Raw genomic sequence first — 12,163 nt, forward strand, 5'->3', positions numbered from 1 at the left:
ACAAGTTAACACCTTTTGTACAAATGCCAGATGATTCAGAAGCATGTCCTGGCTTTCTGCCTGAATTAGACAATTGTCCAGGTATGGATATATTTGAATATTTCTTTGTCTGTAAAATGCAATGACTGGAGCTAGGCACTTTGTGAATACCCTGGGTGCAGTAGATAAGCCAAAGGGCAGTGCAGAGAACTGATGGTGCATGTAGCGTGCTTTAAAGCGTAGGTATCTTCTGCAAGATTCCCTGATTGGGATGTGCAGATAGGCTTCCTTTAAATCCAGTGTTGCCAACCAGGCATCCTTGCCTAGCATAGGAAGTAACTGGTGAAGAGTTAGCATCTTGAATTTTGGAATCACCAAAAAGGTGTTTAAGGTAGAAAGGTCCAGGATAGGACGCCATGAGTTGTCTTTTCTGGGTACCATGAAAATTCTTGAGTAGAAACCTTGTCCCTTTTCCTCTTCTGGTACAGTTTAAATAGCCTTTATGCTTAAGAGAGAGAGTACTTGCTTTTGAGCCTCTGTCCATTGATTTGGGGGATAGATTTGGCCAACCGTTTGGGGTTGGTAATGTGTGGAAGTGAAATCTGTATCCTTGGGAAACTATATTTAAAACCCATTTGTCCTGGGTAATGAGTTCCCAGTTTTTTGCCTGCAGAGCAATCTTTCCTCCTAAAGGAGCAGTCAGTTGAGAAGGGCTTGGAAATTTTAAAATTAAGTCTTTGAGACAGTTTACCATAGGGGGAGTCTTACTACTCCCTGATTTGGAAGTGGGAGCCCCCCACTGCTTAGTCCTGTGTGTACCCTGGGACTGAAGCCTGGGTGTTCTGCTGGTTCTGGGTTTGGACTGAGAAGGCCAGGAAGAGGCAGGAAAGGACCAATTCTTAGAGGGCCAATGCCTACTAAATCTTGGAGGCTGTACTTGTAAGAAATTTTTAATGGTTCGCATAGATTTAGCTTTTTCCTCCATCTTTTTAAGAACTTCTTCTGCTTTGTTGCTAAACAGGCAGTCCTGATTTACGGGAGCATCCAGCAATTTAGCTTTAACATGATCTGGCAAGGATTGCTCGGTAAGCCAAGCATGCCTTCTAAGTACAGACCCAGTGACAGCAGCCCTGCAAGATGCCTCTAGAAAATCAAAACCACACTGCAAAGCATGTTTCCAACCTGTTTGCAGAATGCATTAAATCCTATAAATCCTTGTTTTCAGCACAATCAGGAATCAACATCATTTTCTGTTTAGGCAATCCAATAATATGCTGCTGATACTTTAACATATGAAACTGGCAATTTAAGCCCCTAATGGCCAAGGCTGCAGAAGTGTATACCTTCTTACCCAATCTATCCAGCGCCCTGGAGTCTCTATCAGAGGGGGTAGGATTTTTTGCAGTAGTAGCCTTAATGCCCTTGGGTCCCCGTGAAATGGTCTCAGGATCCGCTGTAGGATTTTTAAAAAGGAACTTGTGAGAGTCAGGAACCCTGTAATATCTATCAGGTTTTCTGGGAGCAGGAGGTGGAGAGTCAGGAGCCAAGCCAGATTCCAAAAAGGCATCATCAACAATGTCCAGTACACGAGGGATCGCTAAATGCCTGTGCTGGGGCAGGAGTAAGAAATTCCTAAGCCTCTTTTTAGAATCAGAGTAATCCTGGCTTTCCCAACGAAAATGCTCACTAAGAGTATGCAAGGCTTCACCAAAAGAGAAATCCTCTGGGGGGAAGCAGATGGAACAGAGTCCTCTGCATCAGAATCCTCACAAGTAGATAAGGGTAAATCCTGGTCATCAGAGGAAACACAAATTTCAGAATCCTGGTCAGAAGTATCATAAGCAAATTCATTCCTAGGTCTCTTAGAGGGGGAAGGTTGGCTTCCCCTGATTAAAGTAATAAGGTCTTCAGCCATTCTTACCATTTGTTTTTTAGGCATAGTGGCCTGACTATGCGGTCTTCTGGGCATGGTTCGAGTTTTATGCCTTGAAAAAGAAGATGGCGTCAGTTTAATATGTAAGTCAGTAGGCCTGAATACACCCTTAGAAGCCAGTGCCTGCACAGCGTCTCCGGACCCACCCAAGGTAGAGATATCCACAGGTTCCACAGTAGAAGTGTCTCACGGCATACCGGACTCTGAATGGGTCTGCGAATCTGAAGTGGTGGGTATCAGGGGGTACGAAAGCGCCTCACTGAGTACCGGCGACTGGCTTAGAAGTGTCGTCGGCAGCTTTGGACCTAGGCAGCCTGTCTCTGTCTTTATCTTTGCGTTTTTTCAGAATGCCGGATGGCTTATCGAAGACATATCTGGATAACTGAACAGAGTACCAAAATATTTAGAAGCGAAAATATACAGAAGACAAATAGTTCATTGCTTAAATAAGGCACAAAACCGACAGTGAGGTACATCGTGGTCAGGGCCTAGGCAAGGAATACAGTACGAATGAAAATCTTTATGAGGTATTTGCTTTCCACAAGTAATACAATTATTGACTTTTACTGACATTGGTTTAGAGCAAGAAAAAGTTTCCCCAACGGGGTACTTAGCTTTAGTGGAAGACTTCGGTTCAGAAACTCGAAAACGAAAATTTCAGGGGTGGGCTGACTGGCACTTGCGAAATGTTTCTGCTTCGGGCACCGCACAAGAAAGACTGATGTAATGGCGTCGGCTGCATGCTTTATACCCCTGACTACCTGACATCACGGAAGATGAGACAGCATCCCATGCAGGACCCAAGACTTTGATAATCTGGACGACTGAGGGCTACTGCAAGCAGATAACACAAATGTGATGACTGCAGCAGTGAAACACGAAGAACATCATGCTGGAGAGACAGGTTCATAACCCAGAGACTGCCCATGCTCTGGAACAAACTTCCCATACATGTCAAACAGAGCACCTCACTGGCCCTCTTCAAGAGAAATCTTGAGTGGATGAGAAACAGAAAGCTCACTTCAGGGATCACTGCAGAGAGCTCACTTTGGGGATCACTGCAGTGGCTCTACTTGACAGAGGCACTGGCAACTAACGTCGGGTGGCACAATGCCAGGGCACTTCTATGGGCTTGGTTTGTAAAGGCTCCAGGGCCATTGGCCTAGTACACACCTATGAACCTATGCATCCACTTAAGCTGGAGGGACAGCACCTGATGCATGCATGCATAGACACAACCTGATTCTCCTCGACTGTGAGGTAGACCAACATATCATGGATCTCTTCTACATGTATACTAATATATTAGTAATATTCCAGGTGTATGCAACAGACCTGTGTGAGTTGTTATATCTAATAGATGCCCTCAAAGATGTCGGGGGCATGCATGATGACAACAGTATCATCTTGTGGAACTTGAACAGGTGAAGGCATTTTGACAAAAAATCACAGTGTGCTATTCAATCAACACTGTCACATGTGGCCATAAACAGTTATATCACCAAATGGTTAGACCAGTGTATGACATACATGGCATCTCACTATGTTGAAATGTGTGACATGACATGTATCTCAGGTCCAGTGATCAGGTCAGTACATCACAGGTGTCTGCTAAGCCCTTGCCTGCCCCTTAGTTAAGTGATGAGCATCACAGATGACATACATATGCTGTGTCCAAACAACTGCCTGAAGGACTACAGCTTGTGGGCAATCAATGACTCCAACTGTGATATTAGTACAATACACATAGTATCAACACATACCAGAGACTGCTGCCACAGCAATAACAACACCTGCATTGACAAGAGACATGCAGGGATGTGCTGCATCAGGAGAGAGACACGCAACACAAATATAATGTGGACATCACAACTTATAATCAAGACCATAGGTATGTGACATGTGTCCTGCGGTAGAAGATAAGTGGTACATCCACCAGCATGTGGTCACAGTGCTGACTACTCACTTGACTGCAACACAAGTACTTGGCATATGAGGGCATGCACATAACAGGGCTATAATAACATCACGGTTCCCAGACTTCATCACACCAACAATGGAGTACAATGCACCCTTCTCCATGTACCTCCCTACACATGTTCCAATGATGTGTAATTGAAGTGTACCACCTTTGTCACAGTGCTCTGTCACACAGCTTATTGTCCATACCTAGGTATTCTTTCTGGGAATATACACGACTGATGGTGTGGAACACCAATCAAGTTTTACACCAGATGAATGTGTGCTACCTGTTCACCTTATGCACACAAGGCATACACAGGTGTTTGACAACATTAATGGCATGTACATCATTTGTGACAGTGTGAATTGTGCCACAGATATATGCAATCCACACAAGGCAACTAGCCTGTAGTGCCCATATACCCATACACAGGTATAGCAGTGCCCTCCAAACACCTCCTGCAGATATTAAAGTACCAGGACTGCGAGCGTGGTTACCCTCATAGTGTGTGGATGTATCCTACTAGTTATCCAGTGTGTGTGCAGACTCATCCTCTTATCACACCCCATTACATGTTACATCAGAGGCATGGAATTAGTGGTGGTATTATTCAGATATTGTTCATGACTGTGGTTGGTTCTTGTAATGTTTTCCATAATCCTTTACCTGTGGCCACCTCTGCTAGGAGTACACTCACATTCAGGTATAGTTTGCACAGCTTCCCAATATGCACCTTAACTCAATTGCATGTCAGATCCCTTATAGATGTCTCTTGCATTTTTCATGTAAGGATGCTTATCTCACACACACATCCTGTCCACTGTTATGTCAACTTGTATGACAATTACAGACAACACCTTTTCACTGTACAGTTCATACTGTACCATACAGATAAGTGGTTGGTGATGCTGCTACAACCATCTTCCATTGACATGCCCTCCTCTGTAGTACATGAATGAGTTTTACCTGTACTCTTTCTCTGTGTGTCCCTATTCAATACACTCACTTTCCCTGAGTGATCATTTTACAAGTCAGTCCCATGTCATGTTACAGATCATTAATACAGCTTCAGTACAGAATGCCAGGAATGGAATAGCACAATACTGTGCACTGTAAGTACACTGTCCTCTACTGTGTTTGGACCATATACTTTACATTTATACCTCTCAACTGTCTAGATATTACCAGGATGTCCCGATACTTTCCTTATCAAATATGTGGCTTTCTGCCATATAATTGGGATGATCTTAGGACTGATGTGACTCAATATTACAGACATTTGGGTGCACACCTCTCAACTGTCTTGAATGGTGCAGAATGTCCAGTTTTTGCCTCACATTTGTGATCGTTTCCTCATAACATGCTGTTTTCCTAGTAAATCATTGGCATATCACTGCAGAGTGCAGTCAGTAACTGATGACTGACATCTGAGTTTTAAACTTTGTGCTATTCAAAAAGTTCATGCTAATATACAACTGATACATATGATCAACTTCATAAGTTTGAACGTGGAATATTAACTATCTGTTCATATTTCTGTCCCTTTGTCCCTCCATTTTTATGGCTTTGTCCACATTTCTTGCTGTAAGAGGTTAAGCGTGTTACATTCAAACACATTTCCATGTGACATCTAAGTCAAATATGTCCGTTAATGTTATTTGTCTTCTCATTAAGTTGGCCTCTGTGCAGATGAGTTGCACTCACAGAATGAAAGCTATTTGTACAGCCATGCTTCTCAACTGTATGGATTTTTCAGAACGCCCAGATTTTGCCTCATATTTCTGGTCTATTTCTCATACAGCTGTGGTCTTCTGGCAAATCATTACTAAATTACTGAGGGTTGAAGTCAGAAGATAGTGGCAGACATTTGAGTCTCAGACTTCATACCATACCTCTCAAATGTCCAAATATTCGCAGAATGTACAGATTTTTGGTCTGGTTCTCATAACATTTGTGATTTTCTGGAAAATAATTAGAATGAACTAAGGATTGAAGTCACTATATAATGACATACATTTGAGTTTCAGACTTCAACTCCTTCAGAAAATGTATGTTAAAGCAAATACTGTTAATCTACAAACTTTCTAAGTTTATAAGAGCAATATTCAAAATATGTCCCTATTTGTGTGCTTTTGACCCCCCCATTTTGTCAGGCTTTGTCCAGATTTCTTGCAATAGGAGGCTGAGAGCTATGCCTCATACCCTTCAGAAAATTTATGCGAATGCAAACTTGTCATTTTATCAACATTCTAAGTTTGTCAAAGCAATATTTAATAAGTGTGTCTCTAGTTTTCATTCTTTGTCTCCACATTATTTATGGCTTCTGTCCGCATTTCTTGTTCTAAGAGTTTGAGAAGTTTGTGTACAGCCCTCGTGATCATTGTGGCATTCCGCACAAATCTGCGGACTATATGTGCTCTTCTTTACACAGAATTGACGTCCGTGTTCGCTTACAAGGTTTTGCGGCCAGCAATACTGTTGTGAGCCGTGAAATGTAGCTTAGGCACGCCATGCCTCATTAACATGCATTGTGTGCTGTCACATGCTGAGCATTGTTGCAGTAACATGTAACCTCCGTGTAGGCTCTGCACAAAGTCTACACAGAGTTCACTGAATCTCTGTGCTTGTTTTTTCTGTCCATCACAGACTAACTTCGCTAAATATTTCAGTCCTGTACAGAAGGATACAGGATGTCTCATATCTTCAAACAAGGAAACTTTGTTACAAATTCTATTCTTCACTGCATTAATTCAGACTCACTAACTGTATGAAATGTTATGGAATTCAGAAACGAAAATTAGATGAAAAGTAATTTCTAATAAAAATCAGATGAAAAGTAATTTCTTGTTTCTGTGCCTTACATTATTGTTCCTTTTTACAGTAGAATGAAGGCAAGCAGATAAGGAATTACTTTCCATGGACATGTATAATGACTTCATTAAGACTCTACAATTCCTGGTTATGGATCTGATAAAGAGTAGATAAGGATTCTTTGTAAGAGACTTATTTATCAAATCCAACCAGGACAAGAGAGAGTTGTTTTAACATTATTAATTATACTGAATCCCAAACAATTAAATTCTGAGTTCCATCTATACAAAAAATTATCCAGGTTAGAACAAAGATAGATAAGCAAGATCACTGACTTTATAACTAAAATTATTAGAGGATACTGTTAGAAGTGTCCAAGGAATACACAAATGACCACTAGTCCAAAAAACTTTGACTATATTATTTTGACTTTACAATACACCAGCTCAGCACAGGTAGAATTAACATGTTTTGGAAGGAAAACACGAGAGTAAACAGATTATCTACTTTATTTGCCTTTGCTGACCAGGAAACTCCAACTGGGCAAAGCCCATTTTTAGTGGAGGCCCAGGGATAAAAGCTCCACCATACTACATTTATATTAACACATGAATTTCAGACAGTTCTCAGAAAAACAATGGTTACACTTCTCATGAAACAACAAACATAAATCTAATACAGGTATATACAATAAAGTATTTACATCAACAATTATAAATCTATAAAGTTATTTGCTCCAGCTGTAAAATCTTGCAGAAGTAAATGGGGTGATACTGCAGAAGGGAAACGTTCTTGTAAAGAAGTTTAGTGTTCTTACATTTCAGTAAAAAAAGGTTTGCTAAGAGTTCAAGATACATAATGACTTAAGTTATAAAATTATGTAGAAAGGGAGGGAAGATGGTAATAGCAGTGTACAAGAAGATAGTGGCTATAGCATAGGACTGAGAGAGCATGGTATAGGATTGATTCTATTTAGGGTACCTGTTCCAAACTGGTGTATCTAGAAAGTTTATAACTTGGGTATACAGGAAATGCATGAGAAAGGTAGAGGGGTGAATGGGGCAGTTAGAAAAATAGCAAGGGAGTTGTCAGGGGGTGTAATGATTCAAGTAAAAATTAGTGATAAAAAGTTTGTGCTTTAAGTAGTGATCTCAAACTGGTGGGATTGGATAAGGTACTGTTTGCTTGGTTTGTTAACCATTTTTACTTTCAAGGGATGGTGTTTCAGAGTTTGGACATGTAACTGGAATACAACGAGTCCCTCAATGAATTATTTGCTTTAATAGTGTTTAGTAGAAATTTATCATCAGAATGGATGTCCCTTGTGGAGGTGTACAGCAATATTTTTTTAATGCAAGGCATTGTTCATGAAAATATATCAGTTTGCATGCCATAACTAGCTGAAAGTATGTTATGTGGTTGTTGAGCTCTAGCTAGTTTAGTTACTTTAACTGCATTTAGTCTGTACTACTATCTCAATTTTAGTATTATTTGCAGATGTAACCAAGAACATTTTTTTTTATGGAGATAATGTTTTGGGGTGAAGAGCACCTGTTTTGTTTTATTAGGATTAAGGAGTAGGGTTGAATTTTTCAGCCAGATTTTGACTCAAAAGAAATTTGGGTGATGTCTTGTAGTCTGGATACTGTGAGAGCTGTACATATTAAAGTCAAACCATCTGTATATTGTATTATACTTGCTTGGTGTATGGCAGTGTGAAGCTTGTTTATAAAAATATTAAAAAAAAAAAAGGGGTCCTAGTATGGAGCCCTGACGGATACCTATGGTGACTGGAAGAGTGGCCTTCTTGCCATTTAACTGCTTGTTGCCTTCCAGACAGACAACTAAGGAAAACATTTAAGGCAGAATTAAAAAGACCTAAAGAAAAGAGTTCATTAAGTACATATTGGTGTGATACAGTGTCAAAAGCTTTGGCTAAATCTAGGAACACAGTTGACACTAGGTTATCATTGTTCCTATGCAGGTTTATAGAGTTGCTGAAGTGAAGGAGGGTGGTAACTGTGCTGTGTTGGGGTCTCAAATAATGCTGTGTTTCTGAGAACAAAATATTTGAACTTAAGTGATGCAGATGCTGAGCATGAATACATTTTCAAGTATTTTTTTGATACAGGAGAGGATTGCAGTGGGCTTGTAGTTATTAAACTCTGTAGATGTGCCACCTTTGTGTAAAGGTATAATAATGGATTTTTTCCAGATGTAAGGAGTGCATTTTTCAGATACAGATTTATCAACACAAAGAATGGAAAATCAATTGCATCTGCAGCCATTTTTCAGTAGTCTAAGGGAAGTTGATCAGAAGCTAGGGTGGTTGTTTTTAACTTATGCAGGAGTTTTTTAATGGTGGAGGTAGGTACTTTGCTAAAAGTCAAACAGATGGTGATATTTAGCTGAGGTTGCTTGTACTGAGAGGGTAAAGTATTAGTTTGTGAGGGACAATATAGTCTGTATAAAATACTTGCTAAACTGTGTGGGAATTGAAATCAGTTATTATTGTAGGATGTAGAGGTGGGGTGGTAATTTGGGCTGGATGTAAAAGTTTGTTTATGGATGTCAAGAGGAATTATGAGTTGTACTGATGTTTATTTTGGAGGATGTTGCATGTTTTATTTGGCATTCTGTCCTATTCCTTAGTTGCCTGAAAAGGTGAAATGTATTTTGGGTTCTATGTCTGAGCCACTCTTTCCAGGCTTTGTCAAGCTGTGGCATTAATTCTTAGCTTCTTTTGTTAGCCATGGTGCAGGACTGGATTAGAATTTTTTAGTATGTACCGGGGCAAGGTTAATGAGAATTTTTAGGAATATCCCATTGAAGTGTGGTCAGCAGAGTCTAAGGGCACAGACTTTAGTATTTTCTAGTTATATTCTCTTAAGGATTTGATAAAAAATGTTTTTGTCAAAGATTTTTGAGTTATGAACTTGGTTGAAAATTATGTTTACCTTGGATATTGTTAACGTCTGAGAGCGTAAATTATACAGATGGTCACTTAGGTGTCTGGAAAGCTACCATCTGCCCTAATTTTGTTGGGTCTATTAGTAAGAATCCAGTCTAAGGCTGAATGCCTACCAGTGCTTTTGTGGACTCTAGGAATGGATGTAATTAATTAACTGTGTAAATCTGTACAGGTTTATGGAATCGCTGTCAATCTATATTTAGGTCTCCTAGTATTACTGTTCCGTGTTGTATATGATGGGGTATCCAGTATATGATATTTTTGACTGGTAATGTTTTACCTGGTGGAATATAGATGGCTGCTAAAGAAATAATTTTCCTGTTACAGATTTTCGAGATGTGGTGTAAGTAGTTCCACATTATTAAACTTTGGTGCCTCCTGGGCATATATTTATGGTTAGGGAATTCTTCTAGACAATGGCTATTCCACCTGCCTGCTTAATTTTTCCTGGCAAAGCCTAATAATACTGAAACCAGGTGAGACCATTTCATTGTCATTTATGTCTTTGCTCAGCCATGTTTCTGTAGCTGTGATACCATCTGTGGAATATGTGGTAATACAAGTATGTATGTCCGGGATTTTACTGCATAAGCTTCCAAGACTGATATTTAGGAAGAGAAGGCCGGAACTTGGGGATGGCAGGGGAAAAGAGAATAGTTAATACTGTGATGTTGGTGTGGGAGGGTTGCGGTTGTGTGAAGCCAGGGTTTGGGTAACTGTCTCCACTGATTTTTGGGGTGTAATTTTTGTTGTTGTATCAACTGTCCATTTACATGAGATGGGAATAGAACCCCCATTCCGGGATACGGTTAAGGCGTTTACCTTACAGACACACAGTGCAGGGTTTTAATCTCACATGAGATAATTGGCGTGGCTTAAAATGGCTCACAAGGGCAGTCAGCTTAGTACAAATCTAGAACCTTCAATTCTTCTGCTCCAAAGGCAAGTGCGCTAACTTTCTAGCTTCTAACTAGCTTCCAATGCCCTGGATCACCTTATCCACACCCCTACCAGGGGCAACAATATCCTCGACCCAGTCATTACCAACATGAGTGACCGGTGTTCCACACCTGAAGTCAACTTCTCGTTGGTCAGATCCGACCATAAGCTAATCACCCTAGATATCAACATCCCGCCTCCACCCCCCATTAAGGAAACCACGGCAAAACATTTCTCCAAAGCCATCTTCATGCGTCTTAAGACAGAAATGGCGAATGTCATGACACCCATGCAGATGGACAATACAGTTACGAATGCTGAATCCTACACAAATGCACTCTATAAGCACTTACACGAGTGCATGGATCATGCTATTCCAAACAGAACAAAGATGCTATCCTCCAAAAAAAAAAGGAAGACAGTCTGGTGGTCCCCTGCCATAAACAAACTCTACAACAGAAGGAAGAAACTGTTGCAAGAGAGAGTAAAATCCCATGAGTGGAGGAGCTCCCTGGTCAGCCCCAGTAAGAAGCTGAGATCCCTTATAAGATCCTCCAAAGCTAGCTACGAAAACACAATCGCCACTGATTCTAAGGACAACCACAAAGCATTCTATAGCTATGTCAAGAATCTCAATGGCAACAACCAGATCTGCTCTGAGTTACAGCACATTGGCAGAAAAATTTCAGAACCAACTGATATTGCCAATATCCTGGCAGATAGGTTCAGTGCTAACTTTACCCCCTCTCACCCCCTAAAGGGCCCATCTCTATACAGGAAGAATGCAGAGTCCCTGTAATCAGAACTCCACAGGTAAAAGCAGCACTCTCTAAAGCCAAAAACACAGCATCCATGGGACCGGACAACATCCCAGGCTGCGTTTTACACGAAATTCAGAACGAACTGGCTCCCCATCTACGCACCATGTTCAATCATAGCCTCACATCAGGCTTTGTGCCCACTGAATGGCGCACAGCAACAGTTATCCCACTCCACAAAGGGGGAGCCACCAATGATCCTGGGAACGATCACCCTATTATCCTGATGAGCCTGGCCTGTAAGGCCATGGAACGTATCATCATGGAATTCATAAACAAAGACATTGGTAATCTCGAAACTCTGGAACCCACCCAGTTCGGGTTTGTGCAAGGCAGATCAGGCCTCCTGAACCTGGTCAACTTCTTTGAGGCAGTCACCAAAGCCGTGGACGAGGGTAAGGTGGTTCACACAGCCTATCTTGACCTTGCCAAGGCTTTCAACACCATCCCCTACTCTGGAATTATAGCTAAACTCACAAAACTATTTATAAATTCTTATGTCACAAGATGGGTTGCCAACTGGCTCACTGACAGAACCCACACTGTAAAAGTTGCAGACTCCAAATCTGGCTTCAAACCAGTGACAAGTGGAGTACCACAGGGTTAAGCCCTGGGACCTCTCCTGTTTGGCATCTACTTCTCTGAAGTACAGGCTAACACAGAAGGCCTCTGGCTAACAAAGTTCACAGATGACTGCAAACTAGGAGCTATAGTAGAGTCCCCAAATGATGTGGACATCCTACAGAAGG

The 12,163-nt window shown here is 41.0% G+C and overlaps 1 protein-coding gene across 1 annotated transcript in view; it reads right to left on the reverse strand.

Annotated features, from left to right (window-relative positions):
- Positions 1-12,163, reverse strand: part of NSD3 (nuclear receptor binding SET domain protein 3) — a 4,286,093-nt gene that overhangs the window by 2,331,274 nt on the left and 1,942,656 nt on the right. The window lies entirely within an intron of this gene.

Source organism: Protopterus annectens, chromosome 9.part0, assembly GCF_019279795.1.
Source record: "Protopterus annectens isolate FY-2018-M chromosome 9.part0, PAN1.0, whole genome shotgun sequence".
Taxonomy (NCBI): Eukaryota; Metazoa; Chordata; order Ceratodontiformes; family Protopteridae; genus Protopterus; species Protopterus annectens.